Genomic DNA, 26376 nt, shown 5'->3' with positions numbered 1-26376 from the left:
TCTTTCTTTCTTCCTTTTTTTTTTTTTTTAATTGACAGTTAAGGAGATCTCTGGTTTATGAGAATGAACTCTGTTACATTCTCAGCTACAAATGACTGGCTCTCTTAGGAAATACAGATGGACAGAACCTGGGAGTCTGGAGAAGTGTGGAAAATCTGATGAAAAAGGTGTGGGCCGAGCCAATGGAAAGCGTTTTGGTGGGTCTAATGATTTTGGGAAAATCTCTGCAAGGCTGGAACATTTTGCCATACATAAGTGGTTATTTCCTTAGCCTCTTCTGCATTCACTGAGAGTTCTGTGTAGCTGGTCAGAGAGCAAGAGAACTGAAAAATAGTCCCAATATGGGTTTGTCAGGAAAGATATTTCAATTCAGGTTTTTCAAATGTATTGCGTGTAACAAAGCCTGTATTTCTTCTTCATTTCAAATGAAATCTGCCTCATTCTGGTTCACTTAACTCTTGGAAACCTAGTTTAATATGTTCAGAAAGCCTTTTGAGGGAGCACTGTGAAGGCTTTCACCACCGCCCCCCCTCTGTAGAAGCAGGAAATCTAGTTCTGCCAAATGCAAATGAGCTCAGACTCCAAAAGGCAAAGTTTCAAAATGTAGAATGCTACAGTTTTTAAGACAGCGTGCCCTGCACAGATGATATTTGGGGGGGTCTAAGAAACTCTAGAAAGCTCTTGCAGCATATTTAAAATTTGCCATTTCAGAAATATTAATGTTTGCAGCACATCTTAGATTTCCGTCAGCGAATGACAATACCTTCCCTTCACCATTATGGTGGCTTCAGAACCTCCCAGCGGTCTACAGAGCCCCCTGTTTCTAGAGTTGTCTATGCTCTGTTTTGGAAGAGAAAGGCCTCTCTCGGATTCACACGTCATAGCTGAGCGAAAGTAACGCAGTTGCCTACAAGATGACATTGGGGTTCCTGGAAGAAAATAGAAGCTGGTTTCTTAAGAGCTGCAGCTGTCCCTGCAAGGGTTAATGGAGCCAGGTCCAAAGGCGTTGGGCAACCACAGAAATAGGATAATAAATGTGACACTCTCAGACTATCAGTAGCAAATATTTGAGCTTATCAAATAACGGAGGAAGTCGTTTAGTTACAAATAAACCAATCTCTCATAAAACAAGTTTTCACACAGGGTCATTTCACTGAGCTGGAGACAGCTAGAGGCCACTCGTAGGCAGAACTCCCACTCTGTGTACACTGGGTAACAGACCCTCATGATTAATGGACAGCCAGGGGGAGGCTGTGTCCTGCGGCTCCGCTGAGAAATGGTGCTGGGCCCAGCCATAAACAGCATCTCAGGATTATTGCTAGGAAGTGACTCATCCTCTGGGAACATAGCTGGATTTGTGCTCTCTGTCCCTCATCACCCGCCTTCTTTCTCTCGCTCGCTCTCCCTTTTTTTCCCTGTATAGCAGAGACCATCGTGTCCTAGAAACTATAGTAGATGTCACTGCTTGGCACTTGCTGTGCAAAGAGAGGACAAGTATGTGGGTGTGAGGGGGAGGTGGAATGCTACTCTTAAAGTAACAGGGACTGTGCCGGCTGGGGCTCTGTTGAGATTAGTTTGTTGAAGGCATCTAATTTGGATTCCAGAAAAAGCACAAACACTGTGTGAGGGTAGACCAAAAAAAAAAAAATTAGAAGTCCTTTTCTCAAAGTAAAATTCTCATTGAGATTCAGAAGAAATAAAATATATCCTGGCACGATTTGATTAATTTAGCTTGTAAAAAGAAAAAAGATAGAGAGCTGCCAACTCCTGGGTATGTGAATGCCATCTCTACTGAATCAGAAAAATGCATATGATATTTCTATATTATGATATCATGGAAAGTTTGTTTTAGTCCCCCAAAGATTGTAAAAATAAAACATCTAGATTCTATGAAATACAGAAATAGAAATATAAAACTGAACAAATTCGACCATGATACCACCATTCGAAGGCAACCATTATGAACACTTTATTTTCTTCCAGTCCTCTTCCAACATATTTAAAAATAGGCCTTTGAGACCTTAACCATATGTAGAATTTCAGTTTACTATTTTCAGCCAACATTTATCGTGTTATTCAATCTTTCCTCATACATAAGTTTAAAGCTGCAACATACTAATTTTGCAATTTTAATTAACAGGGCACTTTTGGAATAGGTACGTGTTCACGCTAAAAGCCATAGTTGGCTGCTCTGTTTTTGAGATGTATTTATTTGCTAAAAATTATACTTAATCTGTTTCTAATAAAAACTGAAAGGAAAATTCTATGCTATTATTCTTATGGTTAACTCATTAACTTTTATATTGAAAATAAATATTCTGGCAATTGAATTTTCCACAGAACTAGAAAAGAATTAGTCCCGATCCCTTAGCCTTATAATGTACTTAACCCTACTAATGCTCTTTCCAAGTGCATAAGCCCTTATTGAGTAACTACCTTTAGATGTTAAGATAAATTTAAAAGTGAAGGCATGACATTCACATTTGCCCACGCCCCCTCCCGCTCCCTACAGTACCTGCGTTTAGATGCATTTTGTTTATGTGGGACATCTGGAACTACTTTTGATGACCATTATCTTTTCTGGGTTCCTGGACAAATGTCCTCCCCATCAGCCCCGGAGCCATTATATGTTCTGAACAGTAACTCCACTGTGTCTCGCCAACAATGCCTCTGCCTTTCTCTTATTTAACCCAGAATAAAAGTTATGTTGTGAGTGTCTGCATAGAAATATGGCACTGAATTCACTTAAAATATTAAACTTGCCTTCGCTACAAGGTAGGTCCTTTCCCTGGTCCCCAAACAATGCCCACTCAGGGTAAAAACACTGTGGTAGCCCTGTCCATGCGGGTGCAAGTCCGTGGAGGTTACTGCCTACTTCCAAAGTATGACACGCCGCTTGTTTCCTAGCAGAGTTCCTCTAGATCGATACCTATGAGGTTTCTATTAAAAGATGGAAAATAGCTACCTTTTAGAATAAAATCCAGGCTTACCTAGATTGTTTTCTTGCTCCAGAATAGATATAACTTAGAAGCTGTTTGTAGTTTTGAAAGCTGTTTCTCTTTGCAGAAACCACACCAAGTGTAAATAGGTTTCCATACATTTGGTCAGAATTTACTGAGAAAGCAAATCCCAAATGATGAGGCATATTGTACGTGCAAAGCACTAAGTTTTAGCTTCGTGTCTCAAAGATTTTCTTTTAAGTTAATGGCAGCTCTAAGTTATAGGGAGGTCTGCAAGGTCAAGAAACCAACAATTTAGACTGTGAATTTGAAAAGATATTAACACATCTCTACTCCGCGCCCACCCCCCCCCCCCCCCAATCATTCGCAGCTAGGAAAAACACTTACACTGAGTAACCACTGTATGAAGATGGAAGCAAATGACCATTTATTGAGCACAGACTATGTGCCAAGCTTTACTCATACTTAAATATTTAAATCTAATGAAAATTCTTTTGGGTAGGTATTGCTATCCTAATTTTATCTATTAACAAACCAAAGGTATAATTAGTAAAGTCGGGAAGGTCAGTCATCTCAAATGTGATCAATCACAAAGGAGATTTATTCACTTTTTAACACATAAAGGTGCTTTTCATGGCCTATCACACAATATTGAAACATAAAATTAGAAAATGAAATCCAGTCAGAGGGAGAATTCTCCCAAGAAATTCTAAAGGTAATTTATCTAAAGATACAATATTGATTTCTTCTGAAACTTCAAAATTGGAATGTCTTCATAGTTCCCAGGGACTACGAAACTGTCCTATCATAGAATAAGGACTTCGTGAGGATAGAATGTTAGGACCATAATCCGAGGTTCCCATTCCTCTTATGTTCCTTATTCTAATGAATGAAGCTCACGTCCAGTGTCCCCATGACTTTTCTCACTCTCTCTGGGTCATTTGACCCAATTCTATTTCTATATGTTCAAGTCCCATTTCTGTTAGTAAAGCAGAAGATTTGATGAATCTTGGAAGGGAGGTAAAAGAAGTAAAACTTGGGGCAAGGATGCAGAGTGGATCACAACAGCAGCTTCTATTTCTCTAAGGCTTACTCTCTGGTCAAGTTCTTGCCAAGTGCCTGCCCTGTAATTCTCACAGCAATGCTGGTGGCAGGTATCCAGTCCTTAGTTTGAGCTTGGTGTTCAAAGAGGCTTTTAAAAAATGTCAAAAATAATAGCTAGGAAGTGCCAGAATTGTTATTAAATTCAGATCTGACTCCAAAAATTTTTTAAAATAATTGATCATATTATCCTCTAATAGTTTTACTGATTTTCTAGTACTCTCATTTATCAAAGTTTAGAGGCAGGTATTGGCAAATAAAAAACCTAAAAGGACCCAAAGGCATCATATCTAAAAGTTTATCAAAAGACTGGATTATTGGAAGAGTACTTAGGGCTTTATTCTCTGGATCTTGAGAATGAGCTGAAACTATCATTACTCTCTTTTGGATATGTAAAAGTTAAGTCAGAGATATAGATTAGCATTTTCTCAAATCCCTTTGGTCACTGAAAATATGTGTTCCGCACTGACATGACCTCTTCCTGCTGAATCTTCCATAAAGCATAACTAGCGCAGTCATTTGAAGGAATAAAAGTGCTTGGTGAGGGGCACCTGGGTGGCTCAGTGGGTTAAATTCCCTGCCTTTGGCTCAGGTCATGATCCCAGGGTCCTGGGATGGAGCCCCACATCGGGCTCTCTGCTCGGCAGAGAGCCTGCTTCCCTTCCTCTCCCTCTGCCTGCCTCTCTGCCTGCTTGTGATCTCTGTCTTGCTGTCAAATAAATAAATAAAATCTTTTTTAAAAAGTGCTTAGTGACACTTTATATAGAATTCTTCACAGAATCCCATTTGTCCTAAGGTTCCTGATAAGAGTTGCCTTTAAACTAGGAGAGGAGATAGTGGGAACAAGGTCCGCAGGCCATTAAAGAACTGCTTACTCTCGGGGTGCCTGGGTGGCTCAATGGGTTAAAGCCTCTGCCTTCAGCTCAGGTCATGATCCCAGGGTCCTGGGATCAAGCCCCGCATCGGGCTCTCTGCTCAGCGGGGAGCCTGCTTCCTCCTCTCTCTCCCTGCCTGCCTCTCTGACTAGTTGCAGTCTCTGTCTATCAAATAAATAAATAAAATCTTTAAAAAAAAAAAGAAAAAGAACTGCTTACTCTCATTGGTTTGGTTCTAGTGGCTTCCTCAACTCTCAGTATTTCCTGAGATGATATGAAAGTCTTGAGAGGACATCCTAAATGAACAACCACTCTCTGGGGTTGTCAAGAGTCAGGAATATTTCTGTCTGTTTTCATATCAGATTTGCATATATTATACTTTGCACTTGATATAAATCATCCTTCAAATAAGAGAGCTGTTATTGAATACTCTGGTACTTTCCAGATTGATATTGAACAATAATATTTGTCTACATCTCCTGAATTTGACTGACTCAACTTCAGGATACATATACACTTTTATTATAGGAACAATACTTTTGTAAATATTAATTCATTTAAATTGTTTCCCTTAAGTAACATTTCTTTGGCACAGTTTCAAGGCTGGACTGGAACCTATCACTTCATGATGGGGTGGAACAGGGACCTGATCCTGTAACAAAGCAATGCACTTGAGAGGCAGGTTTGGTGCGGAGAAAGGCTAAGAATTGCCAAATCTCTTGACAGACCCTGCTTCACCTCATTCCTTCTCCTCTCTGCACACGTGCACACAGTAGTTTTCAACTTTCAACGGTAACAGGAAGACCTCCATCCCTGGGTCCTCCAGATTTATAGAGAAAATATCTACATTTACTGTTAAGGGTTGGCCTAGCGGAGGGAGACATTTGGAAGGAGGGAAGTAGTACAAAAGGGAAAAGCCATCCTTTTCATTTGAGGAGATTATAGGAAGAGAAGAAGAAACATTAGCCTTTGGAAATATATTTGTATTCCCTAATATTTTCATTTTTATTAGCATCTGATACTCACTGTTGAAAATGCATCATTTGCAGGGTGCCTGGCTAGCTCAGTCGATTACACATCTGTCTCTTGGTTTCGGCTCAGGTCATGATCTCAGGGTTATGAGATGGAACCCCAGGTGTGGCTTGCACAGGGTGTGGAGTCTGCTTAAGATTCTCCCTCTCTCTTTCCCTCTGCCCCTCCCCCCTCAAAAAAGAAGAAAATATATTGTTTGAGATGGCAGTCGATAAGCAAGGGCTGTGATGGTTCCTTCTCCTTGCATTGGGGACCTTCAGATGGTTATTAGCAGGTACTGATGGACTTTAGGAACATCTTGGGGTTTATTCTAATCCCTGGCCATCCAGAGAAAACTAATGAGATGATTAGAACAAATGAATATCTGAAACTGTTTAATTTACACAGCTTATTGCCAAAATGAGTGCCAGCCTGACGTCTCCAGTGAATTTTCTGAATCTGCTGGCATAGCAGTGGGCTGGAACCAATCGTTCCCAACCCTGGCTATGCATTAAAATCCCCTGGTGAGCTTGGTCTTCCACCAGAGTCTAGACCCTAACTGAGACCAGTTAAACCAGCACCTTCAGCGGGCAGGGGGGTAGGGGTGGAGGGGGGCCCTGACACCAATATGTCTGAAATTCTCCCAGGTGATTATAATTATACAGCCAGGACTGAGAATGACTTAGTTTGGTCCAGTTACTATTACTCAACAGTGGCAAGGAATTTTCATTCATTGACCTCATACCTGAGTCAGCTACACTAAATTGTATTTCTTATGGCTTGAGGAGATAATATTTTAAGCACAGGATATTTCTTTTTACAGAAGATACAGTGTCCATTGATTTCATGTTAAAGGAGATCAACGATGAAAAAAGCACAAATTGAGGCAAAATGAGTACTGTTCTGAACTGACACACATGCTCTGATATTTGTAAGGTAGGATTAAAACTGGGCTTCTCAACCTTGGCACTATTGACATGTTGGGCCAGATCATTCTTTTTGAGTGGGGAGATTGACCTGCACATTATAAGATACTTAGGATCGTCCTTGACTTTCGCTCACCAGATGCCAACAGCACCCCACTCTGAACCGTGACAAACAAAAATGTCTCCAGACAATAGAACAACATCACAGGGATCCAGACGTTTGCTTATAAGAGGGAGAGGTAGGACAAGGGGAAAGTAGGCAAATGCTAATCCTGGGGGTTAATCCATTACAGTCAAAACTGCTGTCAAGATAAGTACAATTTCCAGTCTAGCCATCCTTGACAGCTACTTCCTCTTGAGAGCCTTTTCTCTTTCATTGTGACAGTCACTGGTTTTAAGGAATGCAACTGTCTGTAACTCAAGAAAGTGAGGTGTCAAACTGGGGGCTGTTTAGAACTCCAGGTATGGTCTGGAAGGAAGACTTTAAGATGTGGCAGAATTAACAACAGCCTTGGGTTTTCATTATTTCCCTCTAACTTGCTCTTTTTAGATGACAAGCAAGTGCAAAATTAAAACCAATCTGGCTCTAGTCCTTTCTGTGACGCTACAAAACATATTTCATCATTACTGATTTATCCCATTTAAGAAAGTAAGCTGGTTAAGCTCAATGTATGGGAAATGCATCAGCAAGAAGACAGGAATCTTGTGGTAAAAATTTCAATGAGTATATTATATCGGAAGGCAAACAATCCCTTTTCAGTATAGGTAACTTCTGTTTGGGGATATTAAAATTCCACGTTGAATCTATACTGGGGTAATCTCTTATAAAACGTTCTGTGGAGTAGCTGTAATGTAAGATCACATGGAAACAGACAGTTGGGGGAAACTTAAGAGGTCAGCTGGTACAAAACACAGTTCAAGTAAGATCTAAATATACCCATGGTTGTAGGACTCATGATTCTCATTGCTAGCTTCAAAACTGCTCTCTACTTTTGGGGGCATAAGGAATGCTCTCCTCTATGCTGACTAAAAATACTCAAGTAAGCTTTGTAGCTGTGTAGCCATTAGTGTACAGCATAACCCACAGCTTTAGAGATAAACAAAGAAACAAATAAGAAATTGCTCTTTTCCAGTAGCCTGAAGAAATCTGCAGGCTTTTTCTAATGGAAAAGCCCAAGAGAGGACTATCCTACTCCGACAAAAAATTTAAATGTACTTCCTGGGTTCTGAGCCTGCCTTTATTCTTTTCTTCTCTCTTCAAATAATATCAGGACACTTGCATTTTCTCTGTATGTCGGCCTCCTTCCAGCTCTATAAAGAAGATGGAACTCTATCCAGACTCTTACTGAACTATGAGACCCATGAGTTGGTCTGTTTGACATTTTTGCAATGTTAGGCAAAGAATGGTCTAAGATTTTCTTTAGGGAAGAGGGTGAGAGATCCCTCTTTTTTCTTCTTCTTCTCCTTCTCCTTCTCCTTCTTCTTCTTCTTCTTCTTCTTTTTTTTTTTGTCCTGACACATAAAGACTTACTTTAGGTGGGTGTATCCTTCAAACATGTTGGTTTTTTGTTGTTTTGTTTTGTTTTTTTACTTCAAATTCAGTGTGCTAATATTTATACATGTTTGAGGTGACCATTTTTCATGGTCAGATATGTCTTAGTTCACAGATTTGTTACTCTCTGCTATTAAAAGCGATGTGTAAGTGTCCTTTGTCACATTACTTTAGTGCCTCAATATAAAGCCATAAAATTACCGAGTACAATAAAATGTCTAAACAACGAAATCTAATATAATTTTATCATGTCTCTGAAATTAAACTCTACATACTTAATCTTAGAAGGATACTTGGATCTGGTTTTTCTGTCATTTTTTTCTTTCTTAGTAAAATACTTCAAATGCGAAATGAGTTTAAAAATGAGTGAAAGATGAGTACATCTTAAGACACATAGGGTTCCCCATATATAAGGTTTGCCAAACTCTCAGTTAAAAGACGCGTCTCATAGGGGAGTAAGGAATTCCAAATACCAAACACTCAAAGCTAATTTGATTAATCAGATAAACCTTAGGAAGACTCTGGACATTCCAGAAATATTGTCTGGAAACAATCTCAACTTACTTAATTCCCAAGCACTAAAATGTTTAGGCATACTCCTTCCGGGATTTCAGCTGACTTGTATTTTCATTCACAGTGACATGTTTCTTACATCTATCCTCACATTGCAAAATTATCCTCCTTTCCAGGATTCACACAATTGTGTCTCTGAGTTGATCCTGGTTGCGCCAAGGAAAATGTTTTACAGTAATGAGATCTAGGGGACCAAGAAGCTGCTCTGAGGTAGACATGCAGGATCCTTGGGCGGGGCGGGGGGGGGGGGGTTGCTGCCATGTTACTCAAGGGCTGTAGTGTGTCACCATGGCCACATTCCATGATTCACTTGGGCCCTGGTCAGGACTTAGGACTGAAAATGCTGGGGAAGTTCTTTCCCTCCTCACGTCCTCCCTTTCCCTCTACCTTCCCTTTTTAAAGGGAGAGGCTGTACAGAAGGTGGGTAGGAGCTTGGACTTTGGAGTTAGGCTGCCTGAGTTGAAAGTCACTCTACCACTTGCCAGCTGTTTAGTCTTTGGCAAATTATTTAACTTCTCTGTGACTGCATTTGTTTATCTGTAAAACCAATGTCCCAGAAGGTTGTTGTAAGGATTAAATGAGTTAATATACATAAAACTCTCATGGCACTATCTAGCATCTAGAAAGTACTTGCTGGGAAGAAAGAAGGACGGAAGGAAGGAAGGAAGGAAGGAAGGAAGGAAGGAAGGAAGGAAGAAAAAAATGGTGAGGGTGGTGGTTCCTGTTGTACAGATCTCTGACGCTTGGGACAGTCTGTGTGCCTGGCCAACACAACCTCCACTTTATTTCACCCAAGTCCAAGCCCTAAGGAAGTTGATGAACATGTCTGATGTCCATTTTCAGTTTCCCAGGAGGGAAAATATGATTGGCCCCAACTTGTGCTGGGGATCCCCCACAGAACTGAGCCTCTGTAACCCGGAGGCTAAGGTCTTTCGCTAGGTAGGCAGTTTGAAGGATCCGCTCTGTTAGGGATGCTCTGTTTGTGGATAGTTCTTAGCCAAGGGGGGGCATGACTGACCAGATCCCTGTAAAGTGCCCACTGACATTATTGTCTTCGTCAGCTACGGCTGCCATAATAAAATGTCACAGAGTAGGTGGCTTAAACAAGAGAAACCTATTTTCTCACAGTTCTAGAGGCTCAAAGTCCAAGGTCAAAGTGCTGGCAAGCCTTTTCTGAGGCTTCTCTCTGGCTTGCAGATGACTGCCTTCTTGCTGTGACCTCGCATGGCATCCCCCCCCCCCCCCCCCCCGTTCCTGAGCATTCATTCCTAGTCTCTACCTCTTCTTGTAAGGACACCAATCCTTCCTATCGGATTAGGGATCCCCCCTTGTGACCTCTTTTAACCTAAATTTCTTCTTAAAGGCCCTATCTCTAAGTACAGTTACAGATAGGGATACCTGGGTGACTCAGTTGGTTAAGCATCCACCTTCTTCTGCTCAGGTCGTGATCCCAGGATCCCGGGATGGAGTCCCACATCAGGCTCCTTGCTCAGGCTCCTTGCCTCTCCCTCTGCCTGCTACTCCCCCTGTGTGTACACTCTCTGTCTGTCAAATAAATAAATACAATCTTAAAAAAATATATAGTTTCATATGGATTAGAGTTTCACCTTATGAGTTTTGGGGGGTGGGGGAAGGACACAATTCAGTCCTTAACATTTATCTTAGAAAAATAACTTTTGTGGGGTTCCTGTCTTGGACACTGGTAGAAAACAGAATTTTCTGGCCCTTAACTTAAATTTTAATCTTAAATCCTTGGATGATTATCATATGAGGAAGTGATGGGGCAGGGATAAAAATTCTCTTCAAGCTACTTATTAAGGTGACTTATGAAAAAAAATTTAAAAAAAATTAAAAAGTGCTGCTAGGGTCACATGGTTGGCTCTGTCGGAAAAGGTTGAGACTCTTGATCTCAGTGTCCTGACTTCAAGCCCCACCTTGGGTGTAGAGATGTTGGGAAAGTTGTCTACTCTTCGGGTCATTATATTAAAATTAGGAGGGGTCCTCTCCCCAAGTGGAATAAAATCCCAGCTAAGCAACAAATAAGAAAAGACAAATGTTATTAATTAGATAGAAAAGACCAAATGACTAAATTCTAAATTCCTATAAAAGTTATTTCTTTTTTGGAAATACTTTTTTCTTCAAACCATAATTGATACTGTCTCCTTGGAAACAATCCTGAGACTAGCTGGGTTACTGGAAACCATGTAGCTTAAATTTAAATTACAATAATGTGTTGCCTTTTCCTATTAGTGCCACTTGTACCAGTAAAGACAACCTGAGTATCTTTCTATCATGCTATAGGCTAATGCTGATGGAAAGATGCTCCAAGTCAGAAATGGGAGCTGAGAAGGATGTGTGCACATTTCTCTGTGCAAAGTAATGCATGGACATTTTGATTTCCCTCACTGGTTTCTTGGGCTGGGTTAACGTAGGTTGGGGCCCATGAGACAAAGTTGGCTTCCTGCGCTTGCAAGGATGATTGTGGGAGATTCAGTAAGTTCATACCATGAGGCTTGACTGGAAAGAGACAGTTTTTCTCCCACAAGACATTCCAACACTACTGTTGGCTGCTACTTGAAACCGTGCTTCTAGAATTTATTTGATTTTAATAAATCCCCTCTCTTCCATCATAGTACGGAAGGCACTGTCCTAGGAATCTCAGAGATGAGAAGGTAAAATAAAGTTGGCCCTCAAGAGAGTCACAGCTTTCAGTAAGAGAAATCCAAATTGACTTCTCTACTTAATGCAGTGTAATATGTTGGAGATGGAACAACCATCTGGAAGTGCAAAATGAGACAAATTTGTAGATGAGAGAGATGTGTAGACACAGCAAGCCCACTGCCTGGAGTCCACTGCTGGGTGTCCATGGCTCTGTCCCAGCACACAAACCTCAGCAGTGGGGAGTGATGCTGGTGGCTTTTCACCAAAGTGCATGAGTGACTTTGGGATGATCAAGTAGGAGGAAGAGAGAAAGGCATTTGACATGGGAAGTCAGTATTAACTTTGCTATGAATAAAAAGCTTTATTTCTTTCTTTATTTTTTTTGCTACCTAGAGGCCAATATTCTAGGAAACAAAGAGATTTGGCTTTCTGGTTGTGTTTTAGGGTGGGAGCTAAAATGTAAGGAATGTGACAACAACAGAATGGTTAACAAAGAAATCCTTGATGTTAAATTTATTAAATTTATCCTCCATTTCTCAGATAATTAAAGCATTACTTATGGCATGTATGTTTATTAGCCTGTGTTTACCTTATAATATTGTATTTTTGCATATATTATAATTGAATTTGCACAGCTGAACTTGTTTTTGGCATAGTCACTAGAAACTTGAAGTTTAAATACTTCTTTTTCTACTAACAAAGCATATGCTGGAAATTATTGTTTTCTGAGGGCCATGCTTTATTTAATGTCAGAATTTAGATATAAATTTGTTTTTTTAAAGATTTTATTTATTTATTTGACAGAGAGAGATCACGAGTCACGAGTAGACAGAGAGGCAGGCAGAGAGAGAGGAAGGGAAGCAGGCTCCCTGCCGAGCAGAGAGCCTGATGCGGGGCTCGATCCCAGGACCCTGAGATCATGACCTGAGCCGAAGGCAGCGGCTTAACCCACTGAGCCACCCAGGCGCCCCAGAATTTAGATATAAATTTAGATCATTCATCTAATACTGATTTTTTTTATGCAAGTGCCACTGACTTAGCAAATTCACTGGTCACCGTGATTTGATTTGGAAGTTCTGGAAATGGGGGAGCTATCTCTGCAAAGTCCTGGGAAGGGAATAACAGTTGTCAAGCCTGACTCCTGTACTCTGATCATTCACAATTTCTTGAAATATGGGGACGAGTTTGAAATTGAAACGGCATGGGTGATGACAAATATGTATGACATAAATATTTGGTGGCAGGACTATCTGAAATATCTTTATTCAGAAATTACATGAAGATAGACACCAAGATGCAGTTTCTTCAAGTGACTATGTCTGCCCGAGCAACAGGAACCAGACAGTGTGTGAAGAAACTCTAAGACCTGCCCCACAACTGTCTTCTCAATCTGTTTACCAAAGGAGATGTTGCTCCTCTTATCATTCTGACCCTTCACCTGGAGGCTTGATGCTTCCTCTCCTGACTTGGTCTTCCAGTCTCAAGGCCCAGTTCTCTAACCATTGTCTTGGTTCCTTTGGATATAATTCTGTTTCTTCATTCCTATTCCATACTACTTCAGGAAACCTCTCAATTTGCCACAATACACAGAAATTAACAAATATGCCTTCAGTATTTTTCATTCATATTAATGTAAAAGCTAGGCAGCTTCTTAGAATCTCAGGCTTTGAGCTTTTGTTTTTGAGGCAGTTTAGAAGAGTAAATTTGAAAACATACATGGAGCTTATCCATTAAGAGCCAAATACCATTAATAATCAGATGTGTTGACACTGTGTCTCTCAAGTTGAGACCACTATGAAACTCTGATTTTTTAAAAATAGTTTTTATTAGAGTTTTTGATATATAAAGATAGGATTTGATTTTTCCATTTTTTGGGTGAGGGGTGACCAGGGAGGGAGACAAACCATAAGAGACTCTTAATCTCAGGAAACAAACTGAGAGTTGCTGCGGGGGTGGGGGGGGGGGGAAGGGATAGTGTAGCTGGGTGATGGACATTGTGGGGAGGGTATGTGCTATGGTGAGTGCTGTGAATTGTGTAAGACTGATGATTCACAGACCTGTACCCCTGAAGCAAATAGTACATTATGTGTTAATAAAATAAAATAAAGGAATTTGAAATGCACGCAACCTCAATTAAAAAATAAAAAAAATAATAAAGTGCATGTCATCTTGTAATCACTTTCTAGTTTTAGCCTAGGTGTTGTCAATAAGCTGGGGTGATGGTGATGATTTAATGTCACGCAGAAATATAAAATCTCATGCTACTTCAGCACATTTGATATGCTGGCTTTAACTTAAACATTTTGACAGGGTCAAAGGATTTTTCTGAATTCCCTGAAAAGAAAAATCTGCCAAATATCTATGGCTACTAAACATCTATGACCACCTATTGCTCTTCTGAACTCCCAAAATACCTCCTTTGTACCTTTATTAAAATACCAATTCATACTTTGGTTTATAACTTTTTGTATTTTAGCTTTCCCAACAGCCTTAAACACTTTGAAGTCATGAAATATACCTAATCTCTCTTTGAATGCCCCATAACACCTATCCCAGGAGTCAGTAAGTGTTTATGGGATGGGTGAAAAACAAATAAGAATAACGGACAATGTTATTTTTCTACCACCATTCCAAAACTGAAATTGGCAAATTCATATTGGCATGTAAGCGATTTTAGAAGCAAAGTTCTATGCACAGGGGGGGTAGAGAAGAGTAATGCACATTCCTGAATGAATGAAGGAAAGCTGATGACTTCAAAGCCACCAGGAGACCATTTACTTTATCTGGGATCAAGGACTCTGCATGGATAAAAGGCAAAGGAAGTCCTACTCCTTGAAAACAAATGTTTTCTTAACATAGAAGTTTGCTATCTAAAGCTCCTTTAATTCCTTGGGTTCAGCCCTATGAAATCACTTTCCTTGAAGTTTAATCATCCCCAAACCCATAATAATAATTTGGAGAAAGATAAATTGCCATCGAAAACATAGAATATGGTAGAATGTAAGTCTAGCATTAGGGAGATTTGACTTGGTTATAAAACTCATCCGTGGAAACACCGTGTTTAGAGCTGATGTGAATTCGCTCCCCTCTCCGCTTGCTTCATGGTACCAAGAGCACATAGAGAGGCCTTTGCACAGAACGATGGACAACCATAATTCCCAAGTTAGTTAAATTAAAGCAAGCATTTTCATACATATAATGTCTGGTGTGGTAATTGTTTTTTGTTTGTTTTTATGTTTGCATTTAGAAAAGAGACAGCAGAAAATAGACAAATATATGCTTTTCTTAGGAAAAGAAATTTGGAAACTGGTGAAGAGGAGAAATACTTAATCCCTGATCAGTGAAATTCTTCCAGACTCATTACACCGACCTTGTCTCTCTTTCTTGCCTCGGATTTGGCAGCTTTAGCAGGGATTGTGGTTTTTACGAAAAGTCGATTTTTTTTCCTTTTAAATGTCCATGTATCTACAAATGTGGAACTTAGAATTTCAAAATATGATAAAAATTTTTGTCACTTTATAGGTTTTGATTTAATTTATTTTAGAAGCTTCACCATTCTTTTGCTAGTAACTGACAGATCCAATCCTGTTCCCATATGTTTTCTGCTATTTAAAAAGAAACAGTACACAATTGCCTCCGAGAAGCACCATGTGTTTCCAAAGTGTGAATCTGAAAACTATCCATCTGGTCATGCTGGCATCTTTCTAAATTGTATGTGATTGAAAGAAATGTATTCAACATTTTGCAACTCTTTGGCCAAATGAGGACGATAATAAGGTAAAGATCTTTTTTTCATTTCCACTTCTCGAAAATCGAGTCTGTTCCTTCAGCCTGGAATACCTTGCCCACCCTTCCACCTGGATGGCCCCAGTCATCCATCAAGACCCAAGTCACGTGTTGTTTCCTTAGTGAATTCTCTGCAACCCCAGCTCCACCCTGTTTGTACAACTCTACTCACTCACACTGGTATAAAAATGCTTATTTACTTTGATTAAAATGATTTCTTTAAATATTGCCTCTCCTATAATCTGTGAACTCCTACAATGGAAGCCAGATGGTCTCCAATGCGATTTAGAACAACAAAATACTATTACCATATTCCAGACACTAGTCTAGAGCCGACAGAGACAGTCTTGAATAAACAGAGATGATTTTTTGCCCTAAAAAGATGACAATCTAACTGGGAAGAAAAAACTGGGCAACTAATTGCACTTAAAGTTGATGCTCAGTGGGGAGATAACTACATCTGGCAGCTTCAGGGAGACAAAAATAAATTTGGAACTCTGTTCATGTTGTTGCTATTATTAATATTTTTGTCTTATATGACATAAATATTCAGATTAATTTTGTAGATTTGTGGAATCTTTGGAAGGATCAATACTATTTCACATTTCTTGCGAAGACGATGAACAGTCACTGAATTATGGGCTAAGCCTAGTATTAGGTTTTATACCCATATTACTTTATGATGATATGTAAACCCTCTATGCTGAAGTTACTTTATCATTTTCAAACTTAAATTAATCCTAAAAATAAGACTTCATTTCAGATTTTTTTTTACATTCATTTCAGATTTCTTAAGAGGGAGATACATTATATTGAATTAGTATAGTTTTAAGTACGTAATATTAAAATATGTCTACATGTTAACTAAGTAGAAATAATAATTTTATGGTAAACTAAGAAATTGGCACATCTTGCCACAAAACATTAAGGGCAAGGTGACTTTCTATTTATTTATTTATTTATTTATTTATTTATTTAAATTTATTTATTTGACAGAGAGAGGTCACAAGTAGACAGAGAGGCAGGCAGAGAGAGAGAGAGAGGGAAGCAGGCCCCCCTGCTGAGCAGAGAGCCCGATGCGGGACTCGATCCCAGGACCCTGAGATCATGACCTGAGCCGAAGGCAGCGGCTCAACCCACTGAGCCAACCAGGTGCCCCGACTTTCTGTTTATTGATCACGTTGAAAAGCATAACAGGATCAATTGTTAGGAAGAACAATTCAGTAAAAAAAAGTCCTTCAGATTTTGGTTAGATCAATTATCACAGAATTCAGTTCATTAAAGAAATAATCTGTCTCTGCCTTAAATGGGGACACCTTGATTATGGCTTCTACTAGAGATTAAATTCCTCTAGGATAACCATCATCTCTACTTCTTTTGAACTTCATCACAGCCTCAGGACTAGAATATTACACCAAGTGAAATTTGGTCGAAGCTAAAGAAATCAACTTTACCCTCTCTTCGTACTATTCAAATGCAATAAATTTAATTAACATACATTTTTTCTCCCTGCAGGCATCACTGCTATCCGAAGTCTGTAACAGGGCACTTTTGCTCTACAAATGTAAGAATTATCTCAGAGTACGAACACTTCAAACTAGAAGAATACTAAAAATGTGAATTTCAGGCCCTCTTTGGAAAGCTAGTTTCTGTGCACTGTTGGTAGGAAGAAATTGCCTACTCTTCAGGAGAGATGGGGGACAGAGGGTGTTGTTACAAGATTAATATGGGAGAAGCTTACAAGATGTGCTGGAAAGGAGAGAAACGAGATTGGAATGACAGCTAGAAAGCAGTGATACTGAAAAAGTTAAGTTTTCATTTCTTGTGAAAAGAAAATTTACTTTTTCAATTTTTGAAAAGCAGTATGTTAGGCATCAATTGGAAATCCAAATTATTGTCCAGCAATATTGAGTATATTTGCTGCTATAACTGTTTCGGGAAAGCTCTGCTGAAATTTGTATGATATTCAAGTTAGTGTAATGAAGAAGAAAACCCCTTGAAAATCTCTCACTTTGTCAGGACTGGGTTGAGGGCAGATGACTCACAGTATGGATTCAAGTTAAATCATTTAACCTTTTTTTCTTATTCAACCCATCTGGGAAGCTGAATACAACACTTCACTAGGAAACAGATGGTGCTCCAAAGCTAAATTTTCCCAGATTAAAAAAGAAGAAAAAAACCATGTTATAAGCACCAAAGGAACCAAACGTGGAAAAAGACCAGGGATTAAAAGGAAAAGAGCTAGAAACTGGATCAAGCCTTTTCCTCTGTAAAAAATAATGTAATACTTAAAAAAATCAGTCCTGTGAGATGACTTGGGGACAGAGTTAGGAAAATGTTTCCCAAACACCATATGCGTAAAGGTAGTCATGGTTAATAGTATGTCTGAAAAGTAAAATGCTCTTTGCTGGCACAGAATTACATGTTCATTTACTTATCTGTCTCAGAAAATGAATGTGATCACTTTATAGAACTTTTGGGTTATCATTCTGACATCTGTAAAGTTAAACACTAATAAAAACCTTTCTTGAGAAAATTTATGGGATTCATCTGAGTATAGCTCAGATGAAATTTAACACTAGTTGATAAATAAAAAAATTTCCAATGTGTTGCAGAATAATTGTTTTCTAATCTATGTTTTATATATATATATATGCATATATATATATGTTTTCTAATCTATGTTACACACACACACATATATATATATATACCCACACACACACATATAATTTTATTTTTTGGCCTATATATGTATATGCATGTGTGTGTATACTATATATATATATATATACATATATATGTGTGTGTGTGTGTATATATATATATATTGCTTGAAAGAAAGGCAAGACATTGCCTTTGCTAACTTTGGGTGATTATAATGTCATTGTATGTAAAAGTATATTAAGTTCAAATGTGCTTATATGCCAGGATTTATATCTGTCATATTTTAGGGAAGAAGAAATGTCCTGTTGTAGCTAAAGCTACAATGATGAATAAAGTAGAACATAACAAAGTATCTATACCTTCTTCTTTCTTGACTGGTTATGATAAACTTGGGGGTCATTAGCTTACTATTTAAAAGATGTTCATAGAAGAGACGGTGTATGAAACCTGAGAAATTCACATTGTGGGCGTCCAGATGCAACTGTATAAAAAACCAGACTGGACTTTGAGTCTGGGACTGCCTCCAAAAGGAGGTTTCATTGTGGTTGAGGCAAATGGTGCTTTCTTAACCCAATACAACCTTTCTTTGATTAATTCTCAACATCCTGTATGTATTTTTCTTCAAAGAATCACTTTTTTATTGGACTTGGGTCCTATTCCTATTACTGAGAAATATAGATGAGGCATGGCTAAATGGCTAAAAAGCAGCGAAAATTGAAGGGCAAACACTTCTACTTTTAAGAAAAGAGAGTTCCATATGTCTCTTACTCTAATTTCCTATTGGGAAAAGATAAAAAGCCCTGACTATATTATGACTTTCATTTCTTTTAAAGATAATATTTACTTATTTGTAATAGAGCAACAGAGAGCCCAAGCAGGGTGAGTAGCAGGCAGAGGGAGAGGGATAAGCAGGCTCCCCACTGAGCAGGGAGCCGGATGCAGGGCTCCATCCCAGGACTCAGAGATTATGACCTAAACTGAAGGCAGATGCTTAACCACTGAGCCACCCAAGCACCCCTCATCATGGCTTTTAATGCCCACAATAATGAATGCCCAGATAAACAAAAACTCTCCAGTTTTATTATTCAAGACAGCAAATGCATCCTTAGGAATGTTTGCATAAGTAAATCCAGTATAAACCCATTCAATCTCTTGAGACTTGTAAACCAATCTGTGGGTCCCTCCATTATTCTTTTTTGATGATATATATTCAGTTATATTTATAAAATATGTATTTTAAAATATATATATTCAACACATTTGCATATTAATCATTATGTATATTCATATATACACTTACACATTCTGACTACATTTGCCTAATTCTTTTCCCTTAATAGTAAAAATATTTTTCCAAAGAAGATGTACAAATGGCCAACAGGCCCATGAAAAGATGCTCAGCATCACTAGTCATCAGAAAACGCAAATCAAAGCCACAACGGGATATTATGTCACACTGTCAGGTTGGCTAGAATCAAAAAGGCAAAAAAAATAACAACTGTTGATTAGGATGCATAGAGCACGCTTCCTACATGGCTGGTGGGAATGAAAACTGGTGCAGCTATGGTGGAAAACAGTGTGGAGGTTTCTCAAAAGTTAAAAGTAGAAGTACCATATGACCTAGTAATTCCACTTTTGGGTGTTTGTTGGAAGAAAATAAAAACATCAGTTTGAGAAGACATTATGTGTTCCAATGTTCACTGTAGGGTTATCTACAATAGCCAAGACATGGAAGCCCCTAAGTGTCTGTCAATAGACGAATGAGTAAGTAAGATGTGGTATCAATACACACACACGTACACACACATGATAGAATATCATCCATAGAAAGGAATGAAATCTGCCATTTGAGACAACATGGATGGACCAGAGGGTATTACACTAAGTGAAATAAGTCAGACAGAGAAGACAGATACTATATAATTTCACTTATATGTCAACCTAAAAAAAAAAACAAACAAGCAAGTGAATCAACAAAACAAAACAGAAACAGACTCACAGATATAGAAAACTAACTGTTGGTTACCAGAGTGGGGAGAGGTTGAAGAATGGGTGAAAGAGAAGGAGATTAAGAGATACAAACTTGCAGTTGTAAAATAAGTAAGTCATAGGTGTGTAATGTACAGCATAGGGAATACAGTCAATAACACTGTGATAATTTTGTGTGGTGACAGGTGGTAACAAGACCTACTGTAGACATCATGTTGTAATGTATAAACACTGAATTAACTACGATGAACACCTGAAACTGACAGGAAATATTGCATGTCAATTATACTTCATAAAATTAGTAAAATGAGTGAGAAGAAAATCAAAAATTAAAAACAAAGGGTAAACCATTTATATGAAGAATTCAAATTCCCAAATAATATTGAACTTACGATTCAATTATATTGGGAGAAAAAGGGGCTTACATGCCAATCTCGAAAGCATTCTTTGCAAAGATATGCCTGTCACTGGACACAGACCTCCTAAGCTCTGTATTGGTTTCTTAGCCTGTAAGAGTTTCTCGTAGAAGAGATTCAGCTGCACTTTCAGGTGATTTATAAAGAAAAAAGTCTGGAATGTGTCGGACCAGCATCCTGGCTTCTGATATAGCACATCCAGCAAGTTCTCAAGACTCCGGGTAGTACAAGCCAATGCTGCCTTCCATAGAGAGCCTTGGCCCTTTTAGGTGACACATACTGACTTTTCCATCATTATCTCTAGAGTATCTACCTTCATATAACCTCTCTTCTAATCTGAATATGACACCCTTAGTAGCTAGTAATGAAGTCCCCCCCCCCCCCCCGCCCACACACTGATCCCAACACATGACATGCTATTCGGGCTCCGTGTGGGTTAAGAATCATTTATAATCCATCACTGTAAGCAGAAGCAAGTCAAAGCTCCAAACTGCCATTGGGTAAGTAGCGAGGCACACTTAAGAACAGTATATTTTCATTTATATATTGATGGTCCATAACGGAAAATATGCTGAGTATAAGCTCATATAAACACTTTCAAATCATTTCTACTCTCTTTATAAATCTACCGTGAAATCTAGCATAAAAGCATCTTTGTTGCTGTGTCTGTGATTAATGTTAAAAATGACTAATGTTGTCTGTTGTTATCATTTCTCTCTGAGTATCAGTTCTCTCCATATACAAATCACACATTGGATTTCCCTTCCTCATTGTACAGCAAGAAATGCAACCACAGTGGATGTAATGTGAACACACCGCTATTGGTGGCTTCAAGCCTGACGCACTCCACAGCTACACTAAGCTTACAACTCCCAGTGATTGGAAAGGGACTTCAAATTTAGAACAGATTTAGAAGGAAGATGGCAACATCTATTTAAATGAGAATCCTCTAGATTATTGTCAAAGCTCAAATTTTATTTCAACTCTGCTATAGTATAATGTCATTTAAGTTAGACCATTTTTTTTTTAAAGATTTTATTTATTTATTTGAGAGAGAGGAAACAAGACAGAGAGAGAGAGAGTAAAGACAGCATGGGAGTGGGGGGAGAAGCATAGAAAGAGGAAGAAAGAGACTCCCTACTGAGCTGGGAGCTCAGATGGGGGGACTCCATCCCAGGACCCCAGGATCATGACCTGGGCTGAAGGCAGCCACTTAACCACCTGAGCACCCGTAAATTACCTTACTTTAATATAGATAACCAAACTTATAGCCACTCATGTGGCTGATGGTTGTATAAAATAAGAAAGTATGCATCATCAGGGTTATTCAGAAAACTGCTGACAGCATATTTTCAGCACATCATGAAGAAAAAGAAAAGAAACAAACATTTTTGTATACCTTCTATTTTCTAGGTACTATTTTTTTTAAATACTTCATTTGTTTATTTGAGAGAAGCAGACTCCCCACTGACCAAAAAGCCGCACCTGGGGCTCGATCCCAAGACCCTGAGATCAGCACCCAAGCCGAAGGCAGACATTCAACCAACTGAACCACCCAGGCACCCCTAGACACTATGTTAATAGCTTTTGTTTCATCATCTCATTTAATCTTCTAAATACCCTCTCACATAGACATCATTACACCTATTACACAGATGAGTAAACTAAGGCACAATAAATTTAAATGACCCAGTCTTTGGTCTGTATAGTTCCAAAGCCCTTACTCTCTCCACTGTAGTGTATCATCTTCCTCAAGAAAGAGAAAATTACCTTTATATTCTCCTTAACACTTTTAGACCTCTTAAAGGCAAGTATTTTCACCTTGACTTACAAAAGCTCCTACCACTATATGGACTTCAACAGTCCTCTTCAAGTCCATGTGGTTGGTTAAGGGGCATTAGGATTCCCCAGGATTAGTGCTTGCAAGTTCTGAATTTCCACTCAGAGCTTAGAGGAAGAAATAGCACAGATTTCTTTGTCTTTCTTTCTTTCTTTCTTTCTTTTTTAAAGCTTCTCAAATAAAATGAAACCTCTATTTTTCAGTATGTTGATTATTTTTAACTGTGTGCTGATAATAATTTTAAATTTCTAATATTATTCTTAAATCACTATCTTGCTTGAGTTTTTGAGAGCAACTTTGTGATTAAATTTATTCTCTTAATCATTATGTGTCAAAAGAAAAGGTATCCATCCTTCCATCAACTTGGCTCATTTGACTTCTGTTTTTTTCCCTTTTCTCTCCTTAAAGTTTTCTTTTCCCAAAGGCACAATATTAAGAAAACCTTGACTTGGTTTGAAATTTTCAACAAAATGGCTAGAAGTCATATAGCATTATTTATTTTCTTATTATAGCTTTCATAAACAATATTTCTCAATATCTAATGCAATCAAATGAACAATTATTGAATCATAAAAGATGGGAACAGTCTAATCTGAACTAGACATGTTTAGAAATTGACCACATTAAAAAAAAACAAAACACACATCTAAGAATTAAAGCAGGGGTGCCTAAGTGGCGCAGTTGGTTAAGCGACCAACTCTTCATTTTGGCTAAGGTCATGATCTCAGGGACCTGGGATCGAGGCCCTCAACAGGCTCTGTGCTTAGCATGGAGTCTGCTTAAACTGTCTCTCCCTCTGCACTCTTCTCTCCCATGCTCTCTCTCTCAAATAAATTAATCTTTAAAAAAAGAAGAATTAAAGCATCTCTGATGATCCTCCTCTCCTACAACAATTTAAGTGATATGTAAATAATTTATGTATTAATCACATTTTCAATCAGTATCAATCAATCTCAGCCAGGGTTTTCTAATCTAGCCCTTGAACTAGTCAGTGTCATTAAGGATTCTGTGGAAATAAGTTTTAGGGATGTTCTCAATACTCCATTGATCTCTTGGAGTTTCATAGTATACATCTATTCAAGTATTTAATAGCAACTTTGAGAAAATCTGCTGTAAAGTAACTATTTAATTTGTTTTGTTTGTGAAATTCTTCTTTGGCTTGTTAACTTTGCCTGTAACTACTGCTTCTTAGACCAGGCATTAGGAAATTTTGGTGTAATCATTTGCGAGTGGAAAGATTTTTATAGGCGGTAATGTTTTAAGTGCTCATTAATTAATTTTGTAGATAAACAAAAGAAGAAATAGGATATATGTGATTAAAGGAAATGGAATATCTGAAATTTCTAAATTTTAAACAGAAATTTCTAAACTTTCTAAATTTTAAAGAGAAAATCTAAAATATCTAAAATTCATAATTGATTTTCATTACTCTAATTGATTTTCCTTTAGTAAAGAAAACTGGTAGTATTCAATTGCATTTTCCAATAGTTATTTTTATTTTTTGGCAAATGAGTACCACTGAGTTTTCAGACCAAGAAAATCCCCTAGACCTTAACCATTCTCTAGTGTAACCAGGTTAAACTCTTTGGAAAGTTCTCTAAGGGCTCCTTATCATTTGAACATCAAGAGTTAAGTCATTGAGAGGTACCTGGAGGGCTCAGTCAGTTAAGCGTCAGGCTCCTGATTTCAGGTCAGGTTATGATTTCAGGGTTATGAGATTGAGCCCTGAGAGTGGCCCCACTGCATGTAGAGCCTGCTTAAGATTCTCTTTCCCTCCCCCTTCGCCTGCCCCCTCCCCACTGCTCACAGGCACACACACAAACGCACTTTCTCCCTCCCTCCCTCCCTCCCTCGCTCTCTCTGTCTCTCGAAGATCAAGGTAGGTAGAAAGCTATGACTTCTATTCTACTCTCCCCTGAAACTGACCACAAGGATTCCAAAAGGGAGTCTGTTACAAATAAACAAGTCTTTGTGGCTGTCCAGGGTCTTAAGTTTCTACACTGTTGTGCTCACTTTCAGTTGCAAATATGAAAAGCCACAATCCAACCTCCTGTCCTTTTATCTCCTATCTAAAGCACTATACTCATATATAGGAATAAGAAATTGTGTGCTCTTTAGGGAGATCATTCAAGCATCTAGATAGAGTTTCAAAAATACCATTAATGGGGGTGCCTGGGTGGCTCCATCGGTTAAGCTTCTGACTCTTATTTCAGCTAGGTCGTCATCCCAGGGTCGTGATCTCAGGGTCATGGGATTGAGCCCTGCATCTATCAGGGAGTCGGCTTCTCTCTCTCTCCCTCTGCCATCCCCAGCTCATGCTCTGTCTCTTTCAAATAACACACCTTAAAAAAACCAATACCATTAGTAATCTCTCTGTTTTTTTTTCACTACATGTGTATTAGAATGAGTAAAATAAAAAACAAAACAAAACACACTGACAGTACTTTTTACTTACTGATGGCACTGGCATTACTTGAAGAAAGGGCCAGAAACTGGACCTCTCCTAAACTGCTCGTGGGCATATGAGATGGTACAACCACTCTAGAAGTCTGGCAGTTTCTTACAAAATTAAACACACATTTACAACTCAACAATCATATTCCTTGAGTTTTATTGTAGAGAAATGAAAATACATGTTCATGCAAAAGTCTATACACAATACTCATAGCGATTTTAATTATTGGATCCCCAGAGTGGAAACAACCAAAATGTCCTTCAACAGGCAAAGGATAAATAAATTGTGGGTAAGGCATACCACAGAATATGATTCAGCAATAAAAAGGAACAAACTATTATTATCTGCATAAACATGAATGCATCTCAAGGTAATTATGTTAAATTTTTTAAAAAGCCAACATCAAAATGTCATATACTATACGAGCCCATTTATATCATTCTTGAAATGAAAAAATCATAGGAATGGAGAACAGATCAGTGTTTGCCAGGTGTTGGGGAAGGCGAAGGGAAACTGTAAAGGGTACCACAAGGGAGCTCCATTGTGAGGCGTTCTGTATTTGATGTGGTGGAGTTCATATGAACCTATACATGTAATAAAATTTCACAGAACTGTAATAACACATGTACCCAAAACAGTATATACAAGAACCTCTGGAATCTGAGTAAAACCTATAGACTAGTTAATTGTATTGTCTCAGTGTCGAGTCCTGGTTTTGAAAAATGTATTATAGTTTTTCAAGATGTTACCATTAGGGAAAGCTAGGGGGTGGGGCCCAGGGAAATTCTCTGTACTATTTTTCAGTCTCCTGGAGTTCATAATTCTTTTTTCCAAATAAAGAGTTTTAAGAAACTCGAAAAATTTCATCTGCTTTTTTTTAGGAGGTAGGGTGTGGAAGAAATGGGTGAGGAGGGTCAAAAGGGATAAGATTATAAAATAATGAAGTCACGGGGATTGTAATGCACAGCATGGTGACTGTAGTCAACGATATGGTAGCGCACACAGAAAAGTTGCTAGAGAGAGTAGATCTTAAAAGTCCTCATCACAGGGAAAAAAAATTGCAACAATGTATGGGGACAAATGTTAACCAAACTTATTGTGGCAATCATCTGCAATACATACAAATATTGAATTGTTACGTTGCGCACCTGAAACTGATATGTTATGCATCAATTCTATGTCATACCATGTTATATGTCAATAAGAAAAACATTTTTCATCTGATTTTAAGAAGGCTTATGTCTTGGGCCACTTTTGCAGATTCAGCTACGTAAAAGAAATACTCCGGCCAATCTTAAGTGTTGTGTCTGCCTCAGAACTCCCCAAGATTTTGCTCTCGATACAATTCCATACAACAAAACTCAGAGGTAAGACTTATGTTGGTGTTTCTGGTTATATGAAGCTAAGTCAGGCCTCACAGAGAGCAAATAAAGATAATTTTTTTCAACTTTAAATTTAGAAAAGAGATGTTATCTAAACATACTGTCTAACAGCAATGGGATTTAATAGGGAAGGTGAGGATTGCACTGCAGTTTGGGGGACAAAAGCCCTTAAGTGAAGAGGG

The sequence above is a fragment of the Meles meles genome, chromosome 14, assembly GCF_922984935.1.
Source record: "Meles meles chromosome 14, mMelMel3.1 paternal haplotype, whole genome shotgun sequence".
NCBI classification, from domain to species: Eukaryota; Metazoa; Chordata; class Mammalia; order Carnivora; family Mustelidae; genus Meles; species Meles meles.
This window is presented reverse-complemented; position numbering follows the sequence as displayed.